Consider the following 14,338-nt stretch of genomic DNA (forward strand, 5'->3'; position numbering starts at 1 on the left):
GCAATCATGTCAGGTGTTAGGTATGTTTTCAAAGTCAAACAGATATATTTTAGATATATAGGTGGTCTTCAAACATGTCAGAGATCTATAGAACATGACATTTAAGCTTTTTTTTTTTTTTTAAACAACATAAGGCTTTTCATGACAGTGAGATACATCTGTTCCTGGCAGAACCAATCTACCTCAGAGAGAATGATGGCATATGGAGTTTGCTTTCATTGTGGCAAAATTAGCCACTGGACAAGAAACTGCCCTTGCCTTGACTGCTGACATGTGCTGTCTAAATTGGACAATCAGGACACAGAAGAAGGTGATTGCCAAGCTTTGCCAAGACAAGGTAAGCAACTCCTTCAAAATTTCTACTTCACAAAAAGTCTGTTAGATATTCTAGGCTTGGGGGCTGAAAATGGACACCCCAGTGTTAAGGAGTAACCTTGGGTGACTGTCCAAGCATCCAGATGTTTCTGCCATTTCTATAGTTTTGGAAGTTGTTTGCTCTGCAATTCCCATTTACTCAGGTAATATTTTATCTTTCTTGGGGTTGAAGACTAAACAGTTAAAGTTTTACCATATTCTTTGTTACAACATTAAAAAAAACTCATAAAAGAGATGTAAAGTTTATAAAGATTGAGAGACATAAAAACTTAAAGTTGTTTATCTAAGAAAGTGGGTTTTTTTTTTTTTTTTTTTTTGTTTTTTGTTTTCTGGTTTTTCAAGACAGGATTTCTCTGTATTTATTTGGAGCCTATCCTGGAACTAGATCTGTAGACCAGGCTGGCCTCAAACTCACAGAGATCCACCTGCCTCTGCCTACCAAGTGCTTGGATTAAAGTCGTGCACCACCAACGTCCAGCTCCAAGAAAGTGTTTTAAGGTCTAAAAAGATACTTTAGATTGGTAATATCAGTTATTATAGAAAATGGTTTAGGTATAAAACTTTGGACTCACCAAAATATGATAGATAATGGAGTAATTTCTCCAAATTTGCCAAATATAAATGTACTGGAAATTGTAAATGTAATTCTTAACTGGTAATTGTTCTTATTGTATAAGTTTTACTGTGTTAGAGCTAAAACCTTTCCTTTTTGTTTAGACAAATAGGGGAAAGTGTTGTAGGATTATCTTTTTGTCCACTGTGAAGCTATATCTCTGCCAAGGTACTTTCTGATTGGTTTAATAAAGAGCTGAATGGCCAATAGCTAGGTGGGTCTTCTGGGCAGAGATAAGAATGCTGGGAAGAAGATAGGCAGGATTCACCAGCAAAACATGGAGTAAGTTGGACATACAGTGTTCAGGAGAGGTAATGAGCCATGTGGCAGAACATAGATTAACATAAATTGGTTAAGGATATCAGAGCTAGTTGGGAATAAGCCTAAGATAAGGTCAAGGTTTTCTAATTAATAAGAAGTCATCTCTGTGTCATTATTTGGGAACTGACAGTCCAAAAAAAGTTCAGCAATTCACATTCTCAGGGGTTCCTTCTATTTGTCACATCCCTATATCTATATATAGCTCTCCTTTGTGTTTAGCCCAGTGTGTAACTTGACCAAGTAGCACTTTTGTGAATGGTCAATGTCATCTGTGCCCTCTGGCCTCAGCGTGGCCCTTGTGGAGTGGCAATAAGTGGAAGGATGGAAATGAATGAAGGGTACAGAGTTTGTGGCAGTTCAGAGTTAGCTCTAGCTCTGAGATTTGCAGAGCCTGGACAGCAAGCAGAAGCCTGGAGGATTCCAGTATTGTCACTAGGCTCCCTACCCACCCCCCCAAGCTGGGTTTCCAGATGGGTTTGCCAGCAGGGGGCAGCCTTCAGGGTTATTGCTGGGCATAGAATTGTGGGTCAGCATCCTATTTTTATATCTAGTCTGGCCACTATCCATTTCTATATTTACTCTCTAAAGGGTATTCCCAACTGCTTTCTTACAGGGTCACTGCAAACTGTGGCCCTAATGGGGGCACATAGGTCACCCTTTCCACTGGTCACTCTTGTCCCATGCTGCCGATAGCCCTTACCTGCCTTCAGGCCTGAAGGTGTCAGTGGGACAAAACACTAGGTCCTTACCAGCCCCAGAGTGCTGTGCCAGCCCAAACTAGGCTAGGAGATGTTTCTTGAAAGATTCATGCCCAAGACTGTAACACCTAAGGACACCTATATGTGACATAATGACTGAAAATACAGGTGTCTGGTATTTCTGGTGTTAGGTGATCTGGCAGACATTAGCAGATGATTTAGGATGGCCCCCCCTCCTTGCCATAATTTGCTCTGGAGCCCAGCTCCTTCCCTGGTAACACAGTATATTTGTTTTGTTTTGATGAAAAGAACATTTATTTCATGGTTGCCCCTCTTTAAGACTTAAATACCACCCGAAGGGAAGACGGTGGCAGCCCAGAGCTTTGTCTAAGCCCACCGAGGGAAAGCTATTTCCTCCCTGTAAACTACCACTATTTTATAGACTTGGTGGCTTTAAAACAAAATGTTTTTCTTGGCCTATATTAGTCATACAGAATGAGAATGATGGGCTTCATTATGGCATCTCATATGTGTATATGATACTTTTGACAATGCTAGACCCCTTATACTCTCTTATAATTTTGCTGATCCTTCCCTCCTCCCCAGCAGTCCTTCCCTGTGTGTGATCCAGTGAGGATGATCAAGTTGCTTACAGGAACATGGGTGAGTGTTGCTAACAGGAGAATAAACACACTTTTAGTGGCTACATTACTGAAGAACAACATCCCCACACCCCAAACCATTAACTGCCTACAGATTCTCAGGGAGGAGTGGGGTCTCCTGAGTGACTTCCTCCTTTCTGTCAGAATATTGACAGGTTTAATATTGTGCAGATTAACACAACTGCTGTCAGTTAAAGAGTGTCTCATCATGTCACGCCTGGAAGATAGTGTTCACAACACTCCACCCATCCTCCAGTTCTTACATCCTTCTTCGGCATCCCCTGGGCCTCTGAGTGGGTAATATATATATATATATTTCATTTATTGGTGTGTTGGAAAAGTGTGGTAGTATATTGTTTATGATTTATTAGAGCTTGCCTGAGGATTCAGAAAGCAAAGTCAGCCAACCACAATCTACAGAAACCAGGCACACATCCTTAATCCCAGCAACCAGAAGCTAGGAGGTGGTGGTACACACCCTTGATCCTAGGACTCGGGATTAAAAGGTAGACAGATCTCTGTGAGTACAAGGCTACCCAGATCTACACAAGATTGATCCAGTCCTAAAGAGGAACAGCTCACACAAAGATGATCTCAACACATGGGCTCAGACACCTTTAATCCCAGCATTAGGGAGGTATATAAGACAGGAGCAAGCTGCCAGTATTGAACATTCATTCTGAGACACTCAGTCTCAGGATTCTCCAGCCACACTAAGGAGAGGCAGCAGGATCAGCCCATGCAGCCCGAGGTAGTGGTAAGAGCTGGTGGCCCACTACTTTGCTTTTCTCTTCTTCAGCTTGAAGTTTGAACCCCAACTTCAGTCTCTGGGGCTTTTATTTTTTGTGTTACAGAAAAGAACACTGAATTGTTGGACATAGGCTATTTTCAATGCCTCACCAAAAGGCACTGCTATGAAGCACAATAAACCAAACTGGGCGGGCAAGCACACCAGGGCAGGAAGTTCAATAGTTCTTACCCTAATGCAGGCAAGAAGAGGAATGTAATGGAGTCAGATGGTAGGGAATGCCTGGGATCCAGGGCTCGGGCAAACAGGTGTGTAACAGAGGTTCACACAATGAGGGGAGTTTATAGGACCCTGGCCCTTGTTGGGCTGACCATCTTTCTTAAGGTTTCTATTGCTGTGATGAAACATCATGACAATGGCAATTCTTATAAAGGAAAATGTTTAATTAGGGATGGCTTACAGTTCAGAGGTTTAGTCCATTGCTGTCATGGTGGGAAGAATGGCAGCGTGCAGGCAGACATGCTGCTGGAGAAGGAGCTGAGAGTTCTCAGCAGCAGGAAAAGAGAATGACACTGGACTTGGCTTGGGCATTTGAAACTTCAAAGCCCATCCCCAGTGACACATTTCCTCCAACAAGGCCATGTGCCCTAATCCTTTCAAACAGAAACAAATAGTGCCTCTCCCTGCGAGCACATAAGGACCATTTTCATTTAAACCACCACACATCTTTGATTGGAAAGACTTTCTCTTAGATGGGCACCCAATGGCCACTTGTTTTCAGCACATTGGCAGGTTACCAGTTTCTGCAGTTATGGCTACCCACTACAAGAAGCAGCTTCTCCAGCTGCTCCAGCTTCTCCAACTATAGCTGGCATGGCACTAATCTATGACCATAAACATAATTATTTAGAAGGCAATTTAGTGGGCATATCATGTCATTTTTAGGACATGCATTGAATTTATTATTTTTTTAAAAAGTCTTTTAAATCTATTCTGTTACATGAATGGGGACTGAGCCATATTTCTGTCCCTGAGTAGAGGCATGACATTCTAAACTGCCCCCCAAAGATCATAATATTATGAAGCCATAGTATTAGTATTGTCTTCTCTCTTAAGTATTGATAAAAAGAGATATGTCAGTCATACGGACAGGACAATGTTTTTCTGAAAACTATAACTTGGCTGGTGACACAGCTAGGCAGTAGAGGCACTTGCTTCCAAGCCGGACGATCTGAGTTCTATCCTGGTTACCCACATGGTGGAGGGTAACTTCCTCAAGTTGTCCTCTGACCCAGCACATGTCCATCCATGCATACTAAGTAAATAAAAGAATAAATAGATAAACAAGAGTAATGAAAGCTGTAACTTCAAGAAGTGTTATTCACTTGAGGGCATTGTAAGGAGTTGGGAAGGATTGACTGCCCTTGAGTGAGCCAGGCGTGTGTACAGCCTAAATGCTCCCTCCCTTGTACAGTTGCTCCCAGATCCCTACTGCTAGGCCTGCCTTCTTTATTGAGTTCTATCTGGGAAAGCATAATTTTTCTTCTCCTTTTTTGGGTTTTCAGGAAGGGTCTCATTTAGCCCAGGCCATCCCTGTACTCACCATGTAGCTGAGGCTGACCTTCTTCATCGGGCTCCCAAGTGTTGGGATTAGAGGCCGGTGCCACCATGCACAAGGACACTAGAGGCAGGCATCACCCAACACAGTGTCAAAGAAATGCTCATTTCCCTCAGATCCTGGAATTAAATAACATTCTCTCCTCCCTCACTCCACTCCCTGGTTTTTCTGCAGAAGAGATGGGTGGTGGATTTTGGCAGCAGTGGGACCTTTGAGGCAGGTCAGGACCATATCTTGTCACTCTCACCCCCAGAGAGATGGAACAGCATGTGCTCTGGAAGAGAGGCTGCGTCTGTGGGCTCAGTCTGTGTGTATAACCACCCAGGCTGGGAAATCGGAGCGAGCAGCAGCAGCTGGGATCTGGAAGCTGCTCATCTGCAAGCCTTCTGAACTTGCTGCTCAGACAGAGAACTCGCTGCAGTAGCTCACCTCAGTCTCTGAGGTCAGCTTTCTTAAGGGGACTTTAGCTCTGGGGGGGAAGTTGCGTGGCTACACCTGAAGTTTTAAGGTGGAAGCTCCAGTGGGCTAGACTCAAACACCACCCTGAAATGAGACATAACGAGAAAACAACAGCCGGGAGATTTCATCTGTATGACCAGCCAGAAAGAAGCAATAAAGTGGCCCTTTGGTCTCAAGTCCATCTTGAGGTATAGTCAAGGCTGATCACTGTTTTACTTCTGGTTCTGCGAGGGTATCCCAGGAAGTCCTTATTGCTCTACAGGCACTCTGTTCTGAGGAGGTGGATGCTCCTGCTGCATGGAGCATTCTCAGCCTCGTGAGTAACTGCCCTCACACCGAGAGTGGGCTATCATGGAAGGCTCTGTTCTCCATCTGGGATCTGCAGCAGGACTGTGGCTGATGACTCAGCTACTCTTATCTCTGTGCCTTTAGGCTGGAGTGGGTGAGATAGGTTAGCTGTCCCTGGTCTCTAGCTTGAGTAACAAATGCACGTGCAGTTGAACAAGAGATACAGAGCTAAGAAGGTACACAATGAAGACAGAAGGGCAGGCCTTGCCTCCCTCTTTCAGGGACTCTGTGGGCCCAGTAAAGAGGCAATGATGCTTCAGACAAAAGCAATGTCTAAGCATGTGTTTATATAGCCAGCTCCAGAGGGAGAGAAGTGGTCAGCCTCATGTTACCAGGTGCTTCTTTCTTGCTGGAGGAAAAATTCTGTAAGACAACTATCAGAAAGAAGCCGAGTGATCCACTCTCCAGGGTGTACTGACAGTGGCTGAGCATAGAGACAAAGGGACCAAGAGGAACCCAGACAACTATTTTAAAGTGTACACAGCAGATTATAGAGCTAAATAGGAGATGATGTCTGTATGAAATCAACTGCACAGCAGAAGCTCACACACTCCTATACCCGGTAGTCAAGGAACATGTCAAAATGTGTTTACTTCAGGACTACAGGGCAGATTTGTTTTGTTGACTCTTGTGTAGATTTTCTCGTTTTCCCCTTGGAGATGATAAAGGATGGAGATGGATGTGACAGCTTGCAGAATGGAGGGCTCCACTCTGAGCTTAGCCACCACCTCCGACTCATTGTGTGACCTTGGACAATTTCTTTATGTTTGTAGTGTCCAACTTCCTATCTGTAGTATGGAGATAATAATGTTTCCAACCTCACGGGCCAATGGGAGGACACAGTGGCTGTGCTTGAGAGGAGTGCCTGGAGTGAGGCTGGCGTGAGCTGACAGTAGAGATTGCTCCAACCATCTTTGCCACTGTAAGGCCACTGCCATTTCCAAAGCTAGACTCCACACTTGGTCAGTTAGCAGCAGAAGTTTCCACACACCCCCAACATACATACATACATACATACATACATACATACATACATACATAATGTTCCATACATCCCCAACATGGACTAAGAGTGAGCTTTAGTGTTGCGTGTCTGTGGTACCAACTACTTGGTAAGTTGAGGCAGGAGGATTGTTTGAGTCCAGGGATTTGGGAACCAGTGGAGGGAATGCAGGTATAGTTAAGATTCTGTCTCAAAAATCAGCAGTAGGAGGCTGGCAAGGCTCAGTGGGTAAAGGCACTTACCACCAAGACTGCTGACCACAAGGTAGGAGAAGGGAACCATTCCCTCAAGTTCTCCTCTGACCTCTACATGCATACCACACACACACACACACACACACACACACACACACCCAAATAACAAATGCAATAAAAATTTTAAATAGACCAAACAACCCTCCCAATGAGAAAAACTAAACAAATAAAACCCTAGAAACGATAAATACACACTTGAGAGATAGAAGACCATGGTGAGTTCAAGGTCAGCCTGAGCTATACGAAACCCTATCTCAAACAAACAATCACACAAAACAAAGAAAACTCAGAAATCTAGACTAAGACGGTTCTGCTGTGAGCAGGACATTTTGACCCTGGTGTGCTGTAGATGGACTTTCAAATCCTCAACAAATTCAGATCCTGAGACCATGACAGGCAGCCTGGCCCTCATCAGGCAAGATTTTGACCACAGCTAGAAGAATAAATTATAAAAAAAATAGTGTTTTTAGCATCTCATTCCTACCTTCCATCAGAACATTGCAGAAGGTGTCAGGAAAGTTTCGCAGAGTCAGAGGATAGGCTGAAGAGCTGTGAAGTGCTGTATCCTAAATGCAACAAAGCTCATAACAACTGTAGTTATCTACAGGGGGCTTGCACCAGACTGGCCCTGCTAACAAAGGGTCAGGAAAGGAGAAGAAACTCACTGGGCCCACCTGTTACTGCTGAACTACTGGCTATTGATAAATAGTGGGTCACAAAACAAACACATGAACTTGAGAAAGGGATGTTTAAGGAAGGTGGAAATACGAAGGAAGTAGTGGAGAGATAGGATTGGTTGGGGGTGAGAACGTCACTGTGCCTCATTTACTGTGTGTGAGATTGTCCAAGAGCAAATTTAATTAAAAAAAAAAAAAAAGTGTAGCTGCCTTACAAGCAAAAATGAAATCTACCAGCAGAGGGTGCAAGAAACATTCGCCAAAGTAGGCAGGGCCTGGGCCAAACACCCCCTCCCTCCCACACACTCACACCCCCACTTTACTAGCTGCTAGTAAATTTTCTAGAGTAGCCCAGACTGGTCTGAAACTCCATATAGCCCAGGCTAGCTTTGAACCATGGTAATGCTTCTGCCTCAGCCTGGTGAGTGCTAGAATTACATATGAGCCACTATATCCAGCTTGTCCATCTGTATACTTTTACCATCAAAAGCTTTGGTTTAGGGTTAGAGAGATGACCCAGCTGGTTGGCAGTTCAGAACCCTCACAGCTCTCCCACTCTACCAGAGGACCTGAGTTTGGGCCCTAGCACCCAGGGCAGGTGGCTCACAACTGCCTGCTCCAGGGGAATCTGATGGCTCTGGCTCTGTGGACACCTGCACTCACCTACACACACCCACATACACATGCACAAAATAAAAAAACAACAGAAATAAACCTAAAAGCAAATTTGGCTTAGCAATCATGCTCCCCTCCACCCCTGTTACTGATGCCAACACCCCTTCTGGTTCTGAGGTGTATTTAGTCTCTTTAAACTGCGTCTCCTTTACATTTGTCTTGCCATTTGCTTTGTGAAGTAGATATGTTATGCTATGGTGTTGTGTGTCATGGGAGCCATGAACAAATGATAGGGCATTCATGACAGATTAAAAATTGCACACAGATCTAGCTTGTGAGCCAGTGAATTGGTTGGGAGCAAGGTTTGGCTTTAAGAGCACCTACTGCTCTTTGCAGAGGACCTGGGTTCAGTTCCCTGCACCACATAGCAGCTCACAACCATCTGTAACTCCATTTCCAGGGGTCCGATGCCCTCTTTTGACCTCCACTGGTACCAGGCATGTACAAGGTGCACACTTGCTTGCAAAATGCTCATACATAAAATAAAATAAATCTTTTTTAAAAAGTTGCTGGAGTTTTGATTTTGCTTTTCACTTGCCGTTAAACAGTGACTTTTCAGTTCCATGTCCCTAGAAACCAGAAGGCCACAGTGATACCCATGCACTCTCCTCTCCAGCTGCTCACTTGACACCTCTTCTTCATTCTCATGTGTGAGAGGCAGATCCTGACCAGTTTGAAGGCCTTGCTAGCACACAGTTTCCAGACCCCCACCCCTGCTCGCCACTGTGCATTTAAGTCTAGTTTTAGATGACAGGGTGACTTAATATTTCATGCATATGTGGGCTAGACTGGATGTTGTCACTTTACCGTGTGTGTGTGTGTGTGTGTGTGTGTGTGTGTGTGTGTGTGTGTGTGTCTCCTGGGAGGTGCCACATGTTTAAGGCATTTATCCTATGTAGATGGAAATGGAAATTCTCTCTGCTAAGCCAAACATCCAGAATTCACACTTGGCAGACCACACCTTCATAAGCCTATTCTGTAACAATTGGTTACAGAATAGGAATTTTACTGAGGCACTGAGAGGATGCCCGGGTGTTAGAGGCTTGCCCCAGCTCCCTATGGTCCCTGGCTTCATCCTGTGGAGAGTGCTGGGTAGTTAGGGAGGTGGGGCCTAGCAGAAGGTCTTCTGGTCACTGCCGTGGGTGACTTCACCTCAGAACCCAATGCTAACTAACCAGGGACTGGAACCAGGAAGGATGGGAAGGAAAACCCACTCCCATGCAAAATCCAGTGGACCGTCTAAATTCTAACAATGAGGAGAATATCATATACCCATGAAGAGGAAACAAGGGGGAGGAGCTGTGGTCCCAGATAACGGTGGCTTTACTTCCATTGGGGACTATGACTGACATGGAATGCTACCAAGTTGGTGGAGTGCACAAGGCTCATGCCACAGTGTGGAGGCAACTACAAGCCAAGCCCTTGGAACCTTGAGATAAAAGAAATAGAAAAGCAAGCAGCATGGCAGGGGGTTTGAGGAGACTTCAGGGTCCCAGAACTAAAGATGGCATGACAGGGGTGGGGGATGGGGCTCTGAGAAGAGGAACCATTGCCCTCAGGGCTGGGCTTAAGTGTAGCTGGTCTCTTATTAGGGCTTTCTCAGGTTGGGGGAAGGCTTCACAGGACAAGTCTGCAACCAGGCTCTGGGAAGGGGTAGGGGCAGGATGCGTGACGGCCATACCCACGTTAATATGAACTCACTTTCCCAGGTGAGAAATTCCAGCACCCAAAAGTCAGAGCTAGAGACTCATGGCAGTACCCGAGGTGTCTGTGGGGGGACGGGGCCCTGGGGGCGCTGTGGTCTAGATTCCAGCTTTTCGGTCTCATAGTTATTTGATCACAACCCAAAGAAACTGGAATTGCTCCTGTACACTGTTGAGACCCTCTGCCAAAAGCCCACTCAATTTTTATAACTTGGACATCTGGGAATGTGTCGAGACCTGTAGATATATGACAGGTCCTATGAACATTCTACCACATCTAGAGATGTGGTAACCTTGGTAATCTTGTTTGCCTCATTTTTCTTCCAAACCCATTTAATGTTTCCTTATTTAGTAATTCATTCTCTGAATATGCCCTCCCCGGGAGGTCTTGGTATGGAGCATAGGGTGGCTTGGAACTCATGACCCTCCTGCCTCATGAATGCTGGGACAATGAGCCACCAAGACTAGTTCCATGATCTGTAACTGTAACTGCCCTGCAAATAGCATTGCAAAGCAGAAGGGCCCAGTGCTTGACCAGACACCTGCCTCAAAGGCTGTTTGACTGACAGCCATCTGGGTCAATTCCTGGAAGCAATTTGGCTTGATTGTCACTGGTCCTGTGTTTCCCACCTTACCTGTGCAGATTCTATCTCTGTGCTACTTTGTAGATCTGTTTCTCAGACAAGTGTGGTTCTGGATTTATTACTGTTTGTTTGTTTCTCTGTTGGAATTTCATATATAGAACAGGCTGCTTTCAAATTCATAGAAGCTTGCCAGCTTTGGCTTTCCAAGTGCTGGGATTGAGGGCATGCCCTACCATGCCCAGCTATTACTGGAGTTTGTAGGATAAAAACCAATGGGCTAGGTTCAGCCACCTGTCCCCAGTATAACACTAAGAATTTCACAATAGTGAAAAGGTATTGGCTGAGATTCAGGCTTAAATGGAGCATGAGAAGTGGGGAAGGGTCATGGAGTGGTCCTGTCCATCACTGACCCATCACTATCTCTCTTCCCATCTGCCCTGTGGCTGGTCTGATAAAGTCAGCACAGTGTGCAACCTCTTCCAGAGAGGCGAGTTACTCCTCTGTCAGGAACCCAGCTTCAGGCTTTCCTTTCCCCCAGCATGAGATTCCTAGGGAAATCTTATTTCTTTGAGGTTCATTGTCTCAGTGGTCTGACAGCTGGGAAGGAAGAGCACAGCTGTCCCTTTTTAGAATATCTCTCCTCCATCAGGTTTGAGTTGTATAGATTGACATATTTCCCTGTTCATGAGAGTGCAGTGGACCATTCCAGGATCCCTGGTGGTCAGGGACACCAGGTACAAGGGGCTTAGCTTATGTTCCTTGGGATCAGGACACACCAGTGGCGTCTCTGTTTGGTGTTCTTTCTTTCTACTCAGCATCAGGTCATGTCACTCTATATGAAAAGTGTTCTTCTCTCCACGAACTTGGATGCTGTGCTTTGGTTCCTGTGGATCAAGGTGGGCAACTGAGTCTGAAAAGATGGGTCTCTTTTTGTGTGCATCAAGGAAAACCTTTCCCTTTGCCGGAGATTAGAGAGTTGTCTATCTGAGTGGCCTGCTTCTATCTCTCCAGTGTGTGTGTGTGTGTGTGTGTGTGTGTGTGTGAGAGAGAGAGAGAGAGAGAGAGAGAGAGAGAGAGAGAGAGATTCTCCTGGCTTTGACTCCTTCCGACATCAGTCTCATTCTGGGGCTCAGAGTGTGGTAGATAGGTATCATGGCATATGGCTAGGCATGGCATAAGGCCAAGGGCAAAGTAAGAGCCCTTCCTGCCCAGGATTCTTTCTTAGAATAGGTTCCAGAAATGTTTTTTTACTGGTAAATATTTGTGGTTAAAATTGGGCTACACCTACAAATTCCCACACAGGCCCCAATGAAGAAAATGAGATTATTGTGACTAGAACAAATGATTTGGTGTGAAAAGGATATTGAGGAATTAACTACTGCAGCCACCATATTTCCTGGAATAAAAGGGGAATTAAAGGAGCTTTTAAGAATTGTCATCTGGCCAGGCATTGGTGGTGCACAACTTCAATCCTAGCACTCAGGAGGCAGAGGTAGGTGGACCTCTGTGAGTTGGAGGCCAGCCTGGTCTACAGAGCTAGTTCCAGGGCAGGCTCCAAAGCAATACAGAGAAACCCTGTCTCAAAAGACCAAAAAAAAAAAAAAAAAAAAAAAAAAAAAAAAAAAGGGGGGGGGGAGGACATTGAAGTATGAACACAGCAGAATGCAAAGATTCAGAAAGTATATACCATATAACCTGTTGAGAAAGTCAATGAAGTTAATTTAAAAAAAGATCAAGAAGCTGAAGACAGAATAGGAACACAGTGAATGTAAAAGTTAAAATCCGAGATGTAGCAATCACCCTGGATTGTTACATAGGCTCAATAGAATTGCAAGGGCCCTTGAGATGACTGTGAAAGGGTCAACCTCAGAAAAAGAGCTCAGATGGTAGAATCTAGGTTGGAGTGTATTTTCCATATTGCGTCAATAAAATACTCAATGCTGGAGAATGTATAAAGAAAAAAGATGTATTTAACTTAAAGTCCAGGAGATTCAAGAACATAGCACCAGAATCTGATCAACTCTGGAGAGTGCTTTTTGGCTATACTGTAACTGTAACATAGCAAATGACATCAGCATGAGAAGGCATGATGTAAGATGGCCAGTCAGAGGGGTTAGGGTAGGGCAGGCTTGCTCTATGCAGAACCTGCTCTGGTGGGAACTAACAGGCTTCCTGGGGCATTATCCGACTTTCTTCTGAGAGTTACACTCCAGTGACTTAAACAGGTGCCGCTGGACCTACCTGTTTTTTTTTTTTTAAATTCATTTATTTATTTCACATCGAGACTACAGTTTCCCCTCCCTCGTTGGTCCCACTCTCTCTCTCTCTCTCTCTCTCTCTCTCTCTCTCTCTCTCTCTCTCTCTCTCTCTCTCTCTTAATGTATGATTATTTATTTGTTACCCTTAAAGACTTATTTTTGACTGGACTCAGACTTAGATGTAGAAGCCCTCAGCGAGGACAGCCTGTGTCTCTTGGCCATCTGTTCCCGGTGCTTTTCTTTGCCTTACCTTCATTCTCTTGGCCAAAAGTTTAGCATATTCTGCAGCCTCCTTGTTTTTCTTTGTTGTTTCTTCAGAGCAATATGACGGCGTTTGTGTTGCAGGACAGGTGGAGTAACAAGATGCTGAATCTTGGTCCTGGGCTTCTTACCTTCTTTGTTTAAAGTCTTTCTCACAACATATTGGCGGACAACATCTTCTCTAGGAAGATTAAACAGCTTTCGGATTCTGCTAGCTCTTTTAGGTCCCAGCCGACGAGGATCAGTAGTATCTGTCAGTTCAGTCCTTTTTTTCCCCACAATGACCAAGTTGAGAACACTCAGATTGGCATCCACAATGTATCCTTGAACAGACTTGCGCTGCCTCTCTCCAGTTCTCCTTGGTCTATAAGGAGAATGATTGGGCCCACTTCTTAAAAGCTCTGCCTTTTGAAGACTACAACATGGAGGCCTGAGCTTCCAATGCACGAGCTTGGGGGACATGCTGACAGATGCCACAATCGCTGGTAACTTTAGAAGACAGAAAACTTTCTGTTCTTCCCCCCTCCCCCCACCAACAATTTCCTTCTTAATTTTTATTTTAATTATTTTTTTATTTTTGTGACTGTATCACTTTTAGCCCAGGCTGGCCTGGAATTCATGGCAATCTTCCTGCCTCAACTTCCCAAGTGTGGGATTACAGACATGGACTGCCATGCCCAGCTTGTTCTTTAGGAGGTGGGCTCACTTAGCTGCCTATGCCGGGCCTGAGCTCCTAGGCTGCTGAACCTCCTGCCACAGGCTTCTGAGTGCCAGGATTACAGACACATGTTCCCATATCCAGTCAGTTTTGGTTCTTTTAATCCCAAATGAGATGAAAAACTGATGACAATTAAGCACCCAGAACATTCCATGAATGGCCCTCTACCACACTTCTGCGAGTTAAAACTTTAAAATATCTAAATTCTGTGCTGGTTTTATGTTGAGAGGCCTTGAATTTTCTAAGTTTTGTTTTTTATTTTCGTTATCTAACTGTTCATGCCAACAGCATGGTGTGTCACCTCTGGGATCTGGATTGATGTGGACACATGACTAACAAGGATTTATATTTCCTTAGTTCTTA

Source organism: Phodopus roborovskii, unplaced genomic scaffold, assembly GCF_943737965.1.
Source record: "Phodopus roborovskii unplaced genomic scaffold, PHOROB, whole genome shotgun sequence".
NCBI lineage: Eukaryota > Metazoa > Chordata > Mammalia > Rodentia > Cricetidae > Phodopus > Phodopus roborovskii.